Source organism: Parasteatoda tepidariorum, chromosome 5 (assembly GCF_982258835.1).
Source record: "Parasteatoda tepidariorum strain Cologne lab strain chromosome 5, Ptep-v5.0, whole genome shotgun sequence".
Classification (NCBI taxonomy): Eukaryota; Metazoa; Arthropoda; class Arachnida; order Araneae; family Theridiidae; genus Parasteatoda; species Parasteatoda tepidariorum.
The window spans coordinates 4,619,555-4,625,997 of record NC_141759.1 but is presented as its reverse complement, the minus strand read 5'-3'; the positions used below and the strand labels follow the sequence as shown (position 1 = coordinate 4,625,997).

Below are 6,443 nucleotides of genomic sequence, written 5' to 3'. Positions count from 1 at the left end.
GTGTTCGCTCAGTTAATTAATTCTTGAGTTAGTCATTCTCAAAAGCTTTTAATTAATAATAGTTTGCTTTTCTAACACACAAATAACCATATATGGCAGTACGTTTACTTTCGTTACTGGTACCACCGGTACAAGTAAAAAGTATGTACTTTTACTTGTACTTCGTTACTTTTTAAATTTAGTACTTTTACTTGTACTTTCGTTACTTTTTTAGGGAAAAAGTACTAGTATTTGTAACGGAAATGTCGAATGAAATCGTTACTTTTTTCTAAAACTAGGTAAGCTTTCTGAAAAAATTAAATTTAAAAAAATTTTTAATGTTTTTTTAATTTATAAAATTAATGTGCAATTTATATGCATTCACAGATAACTTCGTGTTTAAATACCTTGACCTCCCGTGAAGCGCTTATTCAGCGTGGCTAAGCACATTCTGAGAAATTCTCACAGCAGACTCAGTGACACTACTTTCGAAATGCAATTATTTTGCAAAATGAATAAAAATATTAATTAGCAAGTAATTTTCATTCATTTTCGAGTTTTATGCATTTATTGAATACATTTTAAATAAGAAATGTTGGATTTTGTAATTACGTTTTTCAATTTTCTTTTTGAACTCACTAATAATACATTTTTGTCTTGATACATTTTTTACTAAATACATTTTTACCTAGTACATTTTTACTAAAATTATGTTTATGTTTGACCTTGTCAAACAATGCCCAGTCAAATCTCTAAGAACTTCAGAACTATTTGTGCTATTGAAAACTATTATAATTACTATTTTAACTCTTAAAAACTCGAAGGTATTAATTTAGCCGCTGATACTAAAATTCGTTTACAAATTTTAATTATTCCGTTAGGCAGAAATGTTTGGAAAATGATTTTCTCGCATGACTTGAGCATTAGCCATTGTTACAAACTGTATAAAACTGTAGAGTTCTGTTTCAACTTATACTGCACATTCAATTATTTTTTACTAACTCAAAGATCACAAAGCTATCTGAAACCCTGTGTTTGCTTTGTTTATGCTTTTAAAACTCTTTTCTATAGAGTAAAACAATTTTAAATCAATGGTAATTTAAATAAATAAAAATAATAAACTAAAAATTAAAAATAATAGATAAAATTTCTTTTTCGTGCAAATCCATAAAAAGTTTGATATTAAAATTATATTTGATTTTAAAATTATATTATAATATTCTTCCGAATTTAAAAATAAATTAGTGTCCATAACTTTCAAAATTAAAAATAATCAAATAAATAACAACAATTTTGCAAAAACATTAAAGAACATAAGAATATTATTCAATAAAATTTTAGGTTACTTTGAATTTTCGATTTCCTAGAAATGTACTTTTAAATCGTTACTTTTTTTGTTTAGTACTTGTACTTTTTACTAGTTACTTTATAAAATAAGAACTTTTTACTCATTACTTTTTTTAAAAATACTTGTACTTTTACTCGTTACTTTTTGCCATATATGCAAATAACTATTATTTATTTTAAAATGCTCCTCCTATGCAAATACAAAATATTTCAATAAAATAGCATATTCCCTTTAATTTTATTTTAAATTACTTTCTTTATCATTTAAAATAAACTACTCATTATTTGTTATTTGGAAATTATTCTGTTCAGATGATAACAACATTTAATCTACAAACTCTGTTGCTGACTTTTGGTATGCAATTTTTTTCATAATAATATCTTCTAGTTTAATTACTTACATTAGAAATATTACAGCTAATATCTACCATATAGACTTATAATATTAGTATTTTTTTTTTCTTTATTTGAATAGAATTCTTTTTCTGTATGTTTAAAAATCAAAAGTGCAATAGTAAGTTATGAACAGTTGTGAAGATCAAGTTTGTCACATAAATAGTGTGGAAAAAAAAGGATCACCCTTAGTAACTTTTGATCTATGATCTTCACATTCTATTTCTCAATCTTAATGTTTTGAAAGGGTAATAAAATTTTTTTCTAATTAATTAGTGCCGACGATATTTTAAATCATGAAATCAGACACCAAAACGCACTTTTTGGGTCTAATCTAGAAATGTGGGGACCAAAGGCACAGAGCTGTCATGGTTCCCTTGGTTGTAACTTCAAACAATTATTTATAAAATTATGATATATTAGTAAATTTGAGACTATTTATTTCAAACTTTGGTAACTTATAATTCTAATAAAAAATTCTTTAAAAAAAATGAAATTATTTGTAAAAAAATTTTTTTTTTGGGGGGGGGGGTGAGAACAAGCTTGACCAAGGCAAATCTAGGGTCTGTAACGAATCAAGCTACAGTTCAGAACCCGTTATCCGGAAATCAGAAAACCGGAACGAAATTCGATAAATTTTCTGGCCATTTCTAAAAAAAAAATTTTTTTCCTCATAAGATTTTACGATTTTTCTTTCTTTTTTTAACGATGTTTACCTTACCATCATTTGGAAATAATCATTAGTGTATTACTTCAGCGTTTTTTCTTATTTTTAAGATTATTTCCAATTTTTTTTTTAAGTTGGGTTTAACAATAAAAAACGGCTTTTTGTAGCGATTCAGAAAACCGGAAAAATCAGTTATCCGGAATAGCGATGGTCCCGACCGTTCCGGATAATCGGTTCCCTACTGTATATTAAGAAACAGTTTTTTGTTTTATATATATAAAAAAAAAAACATTTATTTCATAACAAATACAGTAATGATCATTACTGTATAATGGTAATTTAATGTCGACATTAAATTACCCGTAACAGGTTAGTAATAATCTTTCAATAAAATATAGAAAAACCCGTGATGGGTTAGTATAAACTTCCGATTCAAAAACTATATTCCAAGAAATTAACAACTCTCTGTTGTAGAAATTGTCTCGTGATTTTATTTTTAAAGGCTTTTTCTAGCCCAACAATTTTTAATATTTTTAGACTTTATAACTCCTCTCCCCTTGGAAGAACTTTTCCACAGAAAACAAAGGAAAAGTTATTTATGAATTTATTTGCTTACTTCTTTAAACTTTAGGATGGTTGAAACCAATGCATTATGTTACAATCAAAACATTTCACTTTTTAAACTAAATTTTCTAATTGTCAAATTAAATGCAACATACAATTTTTGCATTTGAACTTAAAATTTCTTAATTATTTTTAGACTCTTGCAGTAAACATTAGTAGACGATGCACTTGTAACTCAACTTACATATCAAATTAAGATATTCAAAATCAAATTAGAATGTAAATAAATACTATAATTTAACTTCACATAAAATAAATATAACTATTTACATGTATACAACAATATCTAAAGACTGAAACTATATATTTAGACTTTATAGGGCCTAGGATAAGTCGGACACTGCGTACATTCTCTGAATAAGAATTTTTTCCCCAACGGATTTAGATTTCTGACCCCCAAAATATGGACCCTATAGTTTGGTCAAGAGTGATTCAAAGTTTGGGCCTCTTGTGCTAATTTTGTGTATTTTGCCATTCGCGATCGCAACACTCGAATACGCCATCTGGGGAGAGACCGGTTTCATGCCTTTAGCGCTTCTCCCTTCCCTCTCCTCCTCTTTTCAGTTGTATAGGAATGTACTACGATATTTTCCCTTTTTATTTAATAAGAATATTTTTTAAAATTTCCATAATACTTTTCTTTAGAACAATGTTTAATGTAGTTTTCAGTTCCATATAGTTTTTCAAGTTAAAAGATTTCAATCTATATGAAAATCAAGAGAGAAACTAACGTACTTCCTTCCTCTATGACTTTCCACACGCTAATGGTTAAAGCATGTAAAGTGTTGCCATAGGAAAAGAGTTCTGCTCTACGCCACCTGCAGCCCATTTCGATCGCCAATATCACGATTATAAAATTTGCTTGTACAAAGATAATTCCATATAAAAATTACATTTTATTAAATATTTATTATTTTGTTTAGCAATTATCAAACAAAATTTGAATTGTTATGCATACATTTTTTACATAATTTTAAAGCAGGTAATTTTACTTCAGCTTGATTTCTCAAAAACTATTCAATTAATTTCGCTCTAATTTCGTATTTTTCAATATGAAATTATTTACTTTAAAATGATGTCTAAAATTGTACACCTTACAGTTTAAAGTTTTGTTGACTATTAGTAAATATAACATAATTAAAATTTACCGAAATTTATTTTTTGCATGGATAAGCATTATCTTTTTTATCTTAAAAAATTCGTGACAAAATATTCAAAAAGTGAAATTAACATTGAGCGGTCCAAACTTGGGATCGCTCTGCTGACCAAACTATGGGGAATCAAGCCCTACAACAGGATAGAGGAGATAAGACATTCGCGATCGCAACACTCGAATACGCCATCTGGGGAGAGACCGGTTTCATGCCTTTAGCCCTTCTCCCTTCCCTCTCCTCCTTTTTTCAGTTGTATAGGAATGTACTACGATATTTTCCCTTTTCTTAATATTTTTCCTTTTTATATAATAAAAATATTTCTTAAAATTTCCATGATACTTTTCTTTAGAGCTATGTTTAATGTAGTTTTCAGTTCCATATAGTTTTTCAAGTTAAAAGATTTTAATCTATATGAAAATCCAGAGAGAAACTAACGCACTTCCTTCCTCTATGACTTTCCACACGCTAATGGGGAAAGCATGTGAAGTGTTGCCATAGGAAAAGAGTTCTGCTCTACGCCACCTGCAGCCCATTTCGATCGCCAATAGGAACAGACTTCTCCCCAGATAGCGTATTCCAATTAGCCTCATTAATGGAAATACAGAGCTATAAGCATACGCAAGGCGCTCGTCGCACTATTTACAATTCAAATGTAAACAAATTCTGCTCTAAACTCATTTTTTTTTGGATAACATTTTTAAAAATGGGAATACTTGTATTTTATTAGCTCTATTATTTGTATTTGAAACTAACTTCGTGTAAAACAAAATTTTTTCATGCTAAAATGTCTATAACAATTTATATCGAAAAGCAATTAAAAGTGTAACAAGTGTGTTATGAAGTTGGAAAACATCCTTATTTGAAAAAATATGATGAGAATATTTATAAAAAATATTTCTTAAGTTGATTTTCGCAAAGAGTATCTTATTTAATAGCTCAATCATCTTTAATTTGAAAATAAAGCCTCATTATTAGGTGAGTGAAGAAAAGGTATAAAGGTATAAGAACAATATCTTCATAGTTTAGATGGACAGGATTCTGCGTAAGTAATTAGAATAATTAAAAAATTTAAACTATTAGTCATTTTTGCAGTATTTGCAAAATATTCACACACTGAGTTTCACTATTAAATTCATAGAAATGTCATTAGTCAATAGGTAGAAATTCATAAGTTGTTATATAATAATGAGTACGCGCAGTATATAATAATGTTGCGCCAAGATGTAAAATTGTGTTTATCTTTTCAAAATTGTGTTTATCTTTTTTCTCTTAAAAAAAAAAGAACTTTTGTAATTTATTACTTTGGTCAAATTCTGTTATATTTCTTTTAGTTTCTCAATATGGAAAACTTCTCTACTGATAATATAAAATTTAAAAAATATGCTGGAAGTATGTAAAATATACCTTTAAAATTACTTTTGCCTTTATTAATATTTTATGTACAATTTTCTACGAAACTGAACTTAGACAATTTAGAACTTCATAATTATGAAATAAGTTACAAACATTTGTAAAAATACTTGTTTTTAAATAGATGTTTAATAAAGCACATGGCTCTAAAGTTTGATAATTTTTGGCTCTTCTGTGCAATTTTTATTTGAACTTCTATTACAAAAGTTGTAAAATTGAAATTTATATTTTTAGTTTAGACATAAATAGTTAAGACAAATATTTATCTGAAGAATTTTAATTTACGGTTCCTAACATAATTATTATTTTTCTAGCCATCTATACATAGTTATAGCTTTTTATAGATTTTGATGAATCATAAGAAGAATAATCAATAAATAATAAAACAAGGCTAATAGACATTACTAATAATTCAATGTTTTCATACAATTTGTCTTACACTGATTATATTAAAACCTCCTATTTCAAACAATCCTACATAGCGGATGCCTCTCATTACGGGCATATGTTAAATTTCCTGTGAATCTTCTATAAATAAACCATTAGCCATTTTCTCTGCAAAACGGACACTCCCGTAACCGGACGCGGACAGTCATTTATGTCCTAAAACGTTATTTTCTATCTCTACAACCGGACAACAATTTTTTTTGAATTTAAAAAAAAAAATAATAAATAAATCTGCTGCATTATATTCTAAGGGAAAAAATATGCAACTTTTCATTATTTTTAAACCATCTATTTTTTTCACCTTATTTACCGCTAAAAATATTAAGCTATTTCACTGCTAAAAAATCTATCATTCTCCTTTCATCTTCCTTTATCTTTGCAAAGAAAGGAGAGAAAAGGCATGAAATATTTCAGACATCTTT

At 27.4% G+C, this 6,443-nt stretch overlaps 1 protein-coding gene across 1 annotated transcript in view; it reads left to right on the top strand.

Annotated features, from left to right (window-relative positions):
* Nucleotides 1-4,784: 4,784 nt before the first annotated feature.
* LOC147808500 (uncharacterized) overlaps nt 4,785-6,443 on the top strand; it is a 37,561-nt gene continuing 35,902 nt past the window's right edge. Inside the window, exon 1 of the mRNA XM_087162585.1 lies at nt 4,785-5,206. The gene's annotated coding sequence lies outside the window, so the exon portion shown is untranslated. The remainder of the gene's footprint in view (nt 5,207-6,443) is intronic.